The following is a 10,728-nucleotide window of genomic DNA, read 5'->3' on the forward strand; positions in this document are numbered from 1 at the left end:
AGTTTCCCCTAAATACGACAAAAGCAGCAAGGACCCTGCTTCACTCAGCCAGGCAGCAGAATAGGGAGGGTGTTCTTGGAAAGGTGACTCACATTTTGAATTCTGGAGAATGAGTAAGAGGAAGCCAGTTGGGGGAGGGAGAGAGGAAGGGAGGTGTAAATTTCCCGGATAGGGCCCAACAGCAACAAAGACACTGAGATCTTAAATAGTGTGGCCCCGGAGGTGTCCAGCACCTGAGACTAGCTCACAAAGTGTTAGGTAGAAAATGGCAGACGAGGGCGTCCATGAAGACAGGGAGGGCCTGGGGGCCCAGGTGGGGCAGCCGTAAGCGTAGAGGCACCGCCAGACACGGTTGTAGGTGGCTGCTCTGGCAGTGCGTGGAGGATGGATTTGAAGGAGACAGGAGCGCAGACGAGGAGCCTCTTGAGGGGAATATGGTACTAGCCAAAGGGGGGAGGGGCACCGTAGAGGTTTAAACGACCATGGCTGGAATTCGGATGGAGTGGAGAGTGCCTGGAGAAGTGTTTAGGAGGGGACGCGAGGCGTCTAGGGCGTTGGGGTGGGCGGTAGCGCCTTCACCGCGATGGACCACACTGAAGGCAAGACGCGGCCGGTTGGAGGTGCGCGCAGGGCGAGTCAAGTGCAGCTGCGGGGCGAGCGGTGGGATGGGCGCTGCAGCCGAGAGCTGGGAGTGGGAGGTGCCTCTCGTGAGTGATGATCAACCACTGACAGCAAATGAGTTGGTCCAGAAGGAGGGTAGAGGGAAAAGGAACTGAGCGGGTCACTGGGGGACGGCAAGGAAAGTGATTGGGGCGGATGGGGGAAGGAGGACAGGGAGGAGGACCACCCTGACGCTGAGCGGCCGCCCGGAGGTCAGCCCCAGCGCCCGGCTGGGCGAGCCCCGGGCCCCTAGGGCAGGCGGTGGCATCCTCGGCCTCCCCGCGGGGCTGCAGGCGGAGCCCCGAGTGCGTCCCGCGCAAGCAAGCGCCGAAGAGCGGTCCCAGGCATGGGCCTTCCCTCTGGCCGTGCATGAGGGCAGGTCCCCGCGCGGACGGACGGGGCGCGGCCCGGGGCGCCTCCTGCGGCGCCTCCTGCAGGCGGCGGACCGCCCAGGCCATCCCCGCCACCCCAGGCCGCGCCTCCCCGCCGCGCTGCGCCTCCCCGGGCCGGCCTGGCGACGTCACTGCGGCTCTGACGCGCGTTAATGGAGGCACGGGCGGAGGCGTGTGGCGCGGGCTTCCTCCGGGGAGGTCCCGGTCCTTGCAGCCCGCGGCCGCGTCCTTGGCCCTCCTCCAGGGGAACCTCGATTTTCCAAACTCGGGAAGGCCGGCTGTCCTTCGGCTACTGATAAGGACGCGAGCGCACGGTAAAAGATTTTAACAATGCCCGGAAAGAAATAGCCGGACCCAAGAAAGAGACTAATAATAGCCGCCAGCTAGAACTCTGCTCGTGTGCTCAGCGCCCTTAAGAACAATAACGACAACAGCCATAATAGCCACCATTTATTGAGCGCTTACTCTGTGCCAGGCACTGTGTTAAGCGCTTGGCAGGCAACAACCCTCGGAGGTAAGTACCATTATTATCCCTATTTTGCAGGAAACCCGGGCACAGAGAGGTTAAGTAACTCGCCCCAGGGCACACAGCTAGCTGTTGTCGGTGCCAGAATTCCAACCCAGGCTGTCTGATCCCATGTAATCCTCATGTCAAACCCTCCAAGGATGGGATCATTCTCTCCACCTTAAAGATGGGGAAACTAAGGCACATGGAAATTTAAGTACCTTGCCCAAGGTCACCTAGCTGGAAAATGGACGAGGCAGAAAGCGAACCCAGGGCTCCTCTCTGTCCGCAGAACCCGTGGTCTTGGCCATAGGCGATGCCACTTCCGACAGCCCAGCAGGGTTTGGCCCCGGGTCCCAAGAGGTGCAGCCCCTGCGGGACTTGGATGGGCTCCCTGCAGCCTCCGGTCCCCTGATGAATCGGGTGTTTCCGAGCATCGTCCCTGCTCAGCCCTCAGGCGTAGGATAGGGACGCGTCTCCAGGAATGTAGCCGGGGACCGGGCCGCGCGGTCCTGCGAAGGGATGGAGCGGGGGCGGAGGCAGCGGGAGGGATCCAGAGTCCCACCTGCAGAGCGGCGGGGCCAGGCGCAGGGCTGGACGCCTGCCCTGTGAGGCCGGCAGAGGGCGCTGCCGCACGCGCCTTGGGTCTCACGGTCACCAGACCCCAGGGCGGGCGGACCTCGGCCTGCAGACGCCTGGACTCAGAACCCGAAGCACGAAGTGTCCCTTCGCGGTGGCTGGCACCCCTCTGGCCCCTCACCTCATCCCTGGACCTGCTTTTCCTGACCACTCCTCCCCATCTCTGTGCTCCTGTCACACCACCATCTGCCTTCAAGGCTTCCCCAGTCCCTGCACAGCAGTTTGGTCATCTGCTGAGGGGTAAGGACACTGATCTCCTCCCATTAAAAGGCCCAGATGTTTGCAAGTCAAACACGGACTTGTCTCCCCTTCTGGTGGGCCCTGTGATGATTTAAAATAGGGATAAATCATCCGCTTGGAATAGATGACTAATTTTTTTTTTCTTCTCCAAAATAAGGGGGCGGTGGGTGGGGTTGGTTAAGGAGCAAGCAGATAAATGAAAGGATCTATTTTCCTAATAGCTACTGTGTACTGGTGCTTCCCTTGCGCTGGGCCCTTTGTGTGTCTTGACTCATTAATCCTCACTACAGCCCTGAGAGGTGTGGACCAGTATTGCCATTTGATGGATGAGGTCACAAGGCTGGTAAGTGGCAAAGCTGGGATTCTACCCAGAAGTATCTGACTTTAAAGCCATGTTCTCATCACCCAGAATGTACAAACTGACACAACTGAGCAGAAGAGGTAAGATACAAATTATGCAAAAATGAACCAAAATCTACTCTAAGAGTGCTTAGAAATACAACATGTGAATTGGAGGCTTGACCAGTTTGAGTCCCCAATTTGGGATGCAAATGTCTAAGACAGAAAACCTAAAAGGTGCAAGGAGAGGAGAACAGGAACGAGGCTTTTAGCGTTAGCTTGGAAGAGCATCCAGGAGGCCCACTCACTTTCTATGTCTGGGCTCTGAGGAAATAAAGGTGGTTCTAGGAAAATCTGAAAAGTATGGGAGAAAGAAAAAATCCCTTTTGTGGTTTTTACTTTAACCAAGCCTCATTTTGCTATTTGTGTTTTATTTTTAAATTAATGTGGTTCTCTCCACCCTTTAAATTGGCACATAAATAGCAAAAACAGAAGGCAGGCCAGCTACAAACTTAAAATGTGGTGGGTTTCTCAGGAAGGAGGTACATGACGTGAATTGGAAATAAGGACTAAATGAGGTGCCTTAAACATTTCAAAGACAGACTTTCCACAAGGAATTTAGATCATAAGCCCTTAGAACAGGAGCTTTGTCTGGGTCTGGGCTCGGTATAGTGTCTAGAATCTGTGAGTGCCCAATGAATGTGGAAAACGAATCACACTTTTAGTGTATGCCTATAGCATCTAACCAGCTGGGCCACTGCTTTGCGTATGGTTTTAAAGTGTGGCTTCTGGGGAGTTTTCCTGTCCTCTGGATCTCAGTCACTCCTTCAGACCCCTTACTTTTCCAGAAGTTTGCTCTGGAAATTCAGTCAAGGTGAGGCAATAGGTGATGACGTCACGAGGCTTGGTTAAGTAGAGATTGCTTGGCTCTGGAACCACCAACTAGAGGTTTTTCCCAAACAGGGAAACCAAGGCAGACAGAACGTCATGAGACTTGCCACTTAATAGTTCTGACTCTGTTGCCCTATGTCTTTAAACCAGAAGAATTCCCCTCTTCACCCAATACAACAGCGCCCTGGCCATGCCAGGCTGCCTCCCACAAAATTCTTGGACTTCTTTGCCCTTTTCCGCCATCTGCTCCCCCTCTCCTTCTTTCAGTTCATCCATTCCTGAAACATATATTGAGGGCCCACTATATGTAGGTGCTGGGGGTACAGCAGAGAACCCAACATGAGCTCAAGAGCTCACCTTTTCCCATTCCCACCTGCCTCCTGACTTCATGGCTCCAACTTTCATGCCTGGCCCCACAATAGTAAATGACTTGCTTTCCAGGTGGAGACGATTGCTCAGACACCTCTGACATTCTATGAGTTCCTGGTAGCTCCCTGAGACTATGCTCCCAGACCCTAGGACCTACCTTGGTGAGACCCATTTGGCAGAAGGTTTGGTTCCTGATATAACCTCAGAAGCAGGACTCAGGAATGTTCTAGCTCCAGGACTTGCCAAGACCCCTTCCCATACTTTCCTAGTTGTCAACAGGAATGACAACTTCAACTCATAAGAGCACTGTTAATAATGACCAAAATAGCTCAGGCCATATTTATGAAACATCAATTACAATGAACATCCCATAGTAACAGAATACTCCACTGTTCACAGGAAAATGCTGGCTTAAATAAACAACAGTGACTGTCTGGCAAGGGATGCATCAGATAAAGCTTACGAGTCTTTTGGGCCATTTTTTTATTGACTCTTGGGATCGAGTGATTCCTAATAATGAGGGGAAGGAAGAGCACTAAGCCTGTTTTAGCTCTCACGATTATTCAAATGGAATAGATTTTCACCATCAACACCCTAAGAAAGACAGAATGCTTAAGGTAAATTGCCAGTTTTTGTCTTTCTGGAAAATCCATTAATACTGAGTGATCTTGGTCTTGACTCATTCCCCCCAAAAAAAGAAAAACACAGGATTGAACCATAAGATTCAGATTATTTCCCTGCAAATTCCTTTATAAAGTAGACTCCAAATCGATACTCTTATTCTTCTTTAATATCCCACCCCTCAAGACTGTCCCATCCCTTCTAGATACAGCACTGTTTTCTTTCCTTTTGAGGAAGGTTGGCCCACAGACCAGAAGAATGAGGGAGGGTGAGGAGGACAACTTTTCCACTGACCTGAGTTGCTAAGCCATTTGAATCCCGGGAACTCATTATATGTGTGCCTCATCTGCATGAGTTTGTGGTTGTCCTCTGGCTAATATCCAAAGTCTCCATAACACGGGGGGGGGGGGGGGGGGGGGGTTCAGATATGACAAAAAGAAGACCTATCTGGGAAGGACGTACATCCGCTCACCAGGAAGTTCTGGGTGGCCAGAGGGGGTCCTAGCTCAGGGTCTGCGTGTCCAGCTGCTGGGTTAAAGAGATTTGGAAATCACAGAATATTCCTGCTGGGATCTTTCCAAGCCCTTTTGGGAACCGGCAATAGCGCCTGTCTGGGGAAATTAGTTTTGCACTTTCACAGAGTGAGAAATTCCTCAGGGGGCATTCTTGTAATTGGGAAGAGAAATCAAACCCAGCTCATTCCTTCAGGACCCTTGCCATTAATAAAACAGAGTCCAGTTCAGGTGGTCCAGCCTGGGGTTGGCCGTGCAGTGGGGACAGAAACAATAGAGTTCAGTGAATTTTACCTGTGGCTAAGGCCTTCCCCTGACAACTGCAATCTTGATATTTTGGGGGATCGTGTTACCCGCGTGTAAACAGCGTGAGTGACGGCCAAAGCTCCCAAGCGACCACGGAGGATCTCAAACCCTTCCTATCTTCCTAGAAACCCTGGCGGCCCGGCAGGCTGCTTGCTGTCTGATGCAACAGTTTGCAACGCTTTTCTGGGAGTCGAGCCCTGCAGCGGGGAGCCGGGCGCCTGGCCGCCGCGCATGCGCGAGCCGTGGCCCCGCCCCCGCCAGGCGACGGTGGGGGGCGCTTTTCACCGGCTATGCCGGGGGCGGGGCCGGCCGGCCGGGCGGGGAGACCTTTGGCAGCTCGCGCCGGCGATCTGAGCTTAATTAAACTTCTCCCGAGGCATTGGCTGACTGATTGACCCAGTGATCCAAAAACATCAGAGAGGCCCGAATCGCCCCAAACACGCCGAGAGAGCGAAGTTGGGAAGTTGGTTTTTGGTTTCCAGACCTGGGCCTGTGGATTCAGCCTCCCTTCCCCGAGCCCCCCAGTCCACAATGCTGTCGGGGGTCCACCGCGTGAGCCTGTCGAGCCTCGCCGGCCTGGGCCCTCACGCCCGATTTCTCAAGAAGGGAAGAAATGTGGTTACAAGGGGAAAAGAGGCGAGGTTTTGACATCGCCTTGGGCAGTATCTGCCTTGCCTCGTTTTTTTTTGTTGTTGGTTTTGTTTTGTTTTTTTCTCTTGGGGGGAGAACATGGCATCGTAGATTATTTTCCAAAATTTTCAGCCACTCAAGTATTTCCTTCATGATTTTCTTCCATATCCACATTCCACCTATATTATATATTTTTAATGGATTTTTATTTTCTTAACTTTTTCTTCAAATTAACTTTAAATCGGTTCCATTTTTCACGTAGCCTTGCCCTAAGTGATAACATGATAACATTAGTTAAACCACAGCCTGAAAGTAAATTCAAAACTAGTAAAATAAAAAATGTACATATGGGCTGGTCCAAGTGCAGTGGTGTTTACAACTTAATTGATCACAACTAGTTACAGATTTCTTTGTTCCTCCCCTACTCCCAGGGCTTCACTTGACTAGCCTTAAAAAAAAAAAAAAAAAAAAAAAGTATAAATGTTAGCTAAAATTGCCTTGCCTCCCACTTCTGGAGAAAAACTCTGGAGGCAATGATAGCTAACATATCGAGTGATTGTCAATGTTTCAGGCACTGTTCTAAGCACTTAATACATTCTAATTCTTCATGACACCTTAGGAGGTGAGTGTTCACATTTTACAGAGGAGAAAAGTAAGGCACAGAGAGGTTAGATAACTTGCCTAGGATCACAGAGTCAGGATGCAAACTCCACTCCAGAGCCCACACTGCTGCTCTATCCAGGGATGACCCAAGAATTTCTCCAAATCCTACCCCTCTTTCAAGGCCAAGCTCAAATGTCAGGGCCTGCATGAGGGCCTCCCAGGAGCTGGGCAGCCCAGGGTACTGGCATAGGGAAGTGAGAATCGGCCACCAGCATCCAAATACCAGTGCTGCTATTACTAATTGTATGATCTGAACCTTTTAGTTTCTTCACCTGCAGAATGGGCACAATAATAGTTTCTTCACATACTTTTTTCTTTTTTTTTTTTTTTGAGACAGGGTCTTTCTCTGTTGCCCAGGCTAGAGTGCCATGGCATCAGCCTAGCTCACATCACAGCAACATCAAACTCCTGGGCTCAAGTGACCCTCCTGCCTCAGCCTCCCAAGTGCTAGGATTACTTGTGTGAGCCACCACACCCGGCCAGTTTCTTCACATACCTTTGACCAGACCAACTCAGGCCTTCTCTCCTAGTTTAGAAGTCTCTTCCTCAGGGAGGCCCTTCCTTCCTTCTAAGGCTAGATAGATTTGGACCCCTCCAATGTGCCCTCCTGGCATTGGGTACTTACCTAGATTGTAGCACTTAATATCACTGTATTGTAATTATTAATACCCGCTTTCCCCACTAGACTGGAAGCTCCTTGAGCACAAAGCCTGTGCCTTGCTCATTGCTGTGTGTCCTGTACCTAGCCCAGTGCCTGGTACTGAACAGCATCACAATAGTGTTGAACAAATTAGCAAAGTGAGCCCCAAAGAGAGGATGTGTGATGGAAACATCCACACACAAGGCAGAAGGACCCACTTGCCTCCCAAGGCCTCCTCCGCAAGGCACATTCTATAACAGCAGGCAGCAGTAGCACCAGTGCCCAAGGGCTGTTGAGTTGGTGACATGTAACAGACAGAAATGCTGACAAGGGTAAGGAACTGCCCTCCAGTCTCTTTCAAGACAGCCTCGCTTTGCATCCATCCTCAAGCTCCCTTTCCAAGGCTGTACTCCTGAACCCTGGCTACATAGTGCTTCTAAGTGCGAGAGCCTACATTTTACAAACTGCATATCAGTTCATTCTTGCAACGATCCTGGAAGGAGGTGGGTTCTAGCCCAATTTCCACTTTAACAGATGGGGAAATGGAGGCTCAGAGAGACTCAGTTACTGCTGGAGGTCACCTAGGTGGTTAGCACAGTCCAGACCCCAAGTCCAGCTGACTCCGGAACTAAGCTTTTAACTCATGTGTGGAACTCTGTCCTGCCTATTTTTCCAAATTTCACCTCATGCCGCCTTTTTTTTTTTTCCAATCTCTGCTTGCCTCCTTTGGAACCCAAAGGGTGCTTCCCAGTATTTCTCTCCTCCCCTCCTCCACACATCCTCCTCTTTCCTCCACCTGGGTGGGACAAAGTTCCTCATTTCCAGTGTTTCATTTTTTTTCCATTTCTCCCTTTTTTTTTGTGACAGGTTCTCACTCTGATGCCCAGGCTAAAGTGCAGTGGCACAATGGTTCAGCTCACTACAACCTCAAACTCCTGGGCTAAAGCGATCCTCCTGCCTCAGCCTCCCGAGTAGCTGGGACTACAGGCAGGTACCACCACACCTTGCTAATATTTCTGTTTTTTGTAGAGATGGGGTTTCACTCTTGCTCAGGCTGGTCTCAAACTCCCAGCCTCAAGTAATCCTTCTGCCTTGGCCTTCCAAAGTGCTAGGATTACAGGCATGAGCCACTGGCCCAGCCAGCCCATTTTCTTCTCTGAACTAAAGTAGCCCATAAATAAATTTCTGATTTCCATGAGAATCCCTGTTTTGAACATCCTATCTACATGCCTCCATTTATGATGGAAATGCTTAGAAATTCCACCTCTCAGCATTGAAACTACGTTTCCCAGACTGCCATTCTCTTGGAAAGAGAACAAAAATCCTATGTCAGACCATGTGTCTTCTATTTTGGGGTCGGAAAATCTGGTCACTAGCTTGGATAAAGATTGGTATGCCCATAGACAAATCCTTCTGGCCCCAGGCAGGCATGAATTTCCCAGGCCTCAAAGATTGGGGGTGGGGGTGGGTCATTACAGCAAACAAAACCTTCAATTAGAGGCATAAATGAAGACATGGCATAAGATTTCTAAAGATTGATGACCTCTGCCCAGTAGATATATTTTCTTTCTGCAACAGCCCTCACCACCACCACCACCTCTTCCCTCTTTTCATTTTCTTTTCTTTCTCCTTCCAGATTCTTCTCTTAATTGTACCATTGTGCCACTCCTTTGTCCCCACCCCCCAAGCCCACACCCACTCTTTAACCGTTTAGTACAAAATCCAGCCCACCAGACTGAGGTTTTCTTCGACCCAAATGTTATTTTCAGAAGGAGCCATTGAGGTTGGGGAGTAATTGCAGTGTTGGGCCTCTGCAAGCCAAGCTGAAAATAATCAGCGAGGCAGATGGGGTGGGAAGAGAGCGTGGTGCCCTTCCACCCAAGAGCAAGAGAAACCCAACAGAGTGAGTCAGAGAGAGGCGAGCGCCAGACTGGGCTGGCTGGGCTGGCTGGGCTTACGGCGGGAGTTCAGTTAAGGGGAAACTGCCCAAGGTGTTGGGACCTTTGACTGAGGTCCAATCCAAGGTGGTTCCTGGCTGAACATCACAAATCCATATTTCTTGTGACAGCTGCTAAGCTTCCCTTGCCCTTACTCAGTTGGGCCATAGCAGCCAGTAGGCCAAACTGGATCATTGCCATGCCCATTGGCTTGCCCATCGCTACAGCAGGTTTCTCAGCTGCAGCGCTACTGACAGGTTGGCTGGATAATGCTTTGTTGTAGGGAGCTGTCCTGGGCATTGTAGGGTGTTTAGCAGTATCCTGGCCTCTACCCTCTAGATGCTAGTAGCACATACATTTACACTCACATCCAGTTATGACAATCAAAAATGTCTCCAGACATGCTCAATGTCCCCTGGAAGGCAAAATCAGCCCTGGTTGAGAACCACTAGTCTAGAGTGATCCAGGCCTATTAGACGGATCACATCACCTCTCCCCACAGTAGCCTCATTACCTGATCCAAACTACTGGCCAAATTTTATTGTCAATGGCTGCTGTGCAATGCCTCATACCCAGCATGAGAACCTAGTGTGTGCCAGGCACCATAGTAGGTGTTCATAATGAAGCAGTAAACAATGCAAACATGGTTTCTGCCTCATGGAAATTACAGGCATATTGGGAGAAGACAGGCATTCAACAACCACCAGTAAGAGGTGTGGAAAGAAAAGAAATGGGATGCTATAAGACTATAGGAGAGGGGCCAGGCACAGTGGCTCACACCTGTAATCCTAGCACTTTGGGCTGGGAGGCCCAGGCAGGAGGATTGCCTGAGGTCAGGAGTTCAAGACCAACCTGAGCAAGAGTGAGACTCCATCTCTACAAAAAAATAGAAGAATTATCTGGACATGGTAGCATGCCCCTGTAGTCCCAGCTACTCAGGAGGCTGAGGCAGGAGGATCACTTGAGCCTAGGAGTTTGAGGCTGCAGTGAGCTATGATGATGCCACTGCACTCCAGCTGGGGTGACAGAGCTAGACCTTGTCTCAAAAATAAATAAATAAACAAACAAACAAACAAATAAATAAAAATTTAGAAGAAAAGAAGAAAGGCTCTTGGAGGACATGAGGAATTAGCCAGTTAGAGATTTGAGGGTGAGGGAGTGTTCTGTAGAGTAGGGACAGAGAGTTCAGACGTCTTGAGTTAAGAGAGACTGTTGAATGTTTCAGGAACTCAAAGAAGTCTGTCACGGACCAGGCTTAGGACAGTGGGAAGGCATTTTCTCCTCTCACCCCGCAAAACTTGCATTTCCTTCTCTAGGTTTCTAGAACAAGCATGTAAACTCAGGATCATTTTTAACCATATTTAAACTACCCCCCGCCATACAT

General features: G+C 50.4%; 1 long non-coding RNA gene across 1 annotated transcript; it reads left to right on the forward strand.

Moving 5' to 3' along the window:
- The first annotated feature begins 1,222 nt into the window (after positions 1-1,222).
- LOC123642644 lies at positions 1,223-8,293 on the forward strand. Its single transcript, XR_006736505.1, has 3 exons — positions 1,223-1,566; positions 2,727-2,779; positions 8,275-8,293. It is a non-coding gene; the product is annotated as an uncharacterized LOC123642644 (long non-coding RNA).
- The last annotated feature ends 2,435 nt before the right edge of the window (positions 8,294-10,728 follow it).

The sequence above is a fragment of the Lemur catta genome, chromosome 7 (assembly GCF_020740605.2).
Source record: "Lemur catta isolate mLemCat1 chromosome 7, mLemCat1.pri, whole genome shotgun sequence".
In the NCBI taxonomy this organism is placed as follows: domain Eukaryota; kingdom Metazoa; phylum Chordata; class Mammalia; order Primates; family Lemuridae; genus Lemur; species Lemur catta.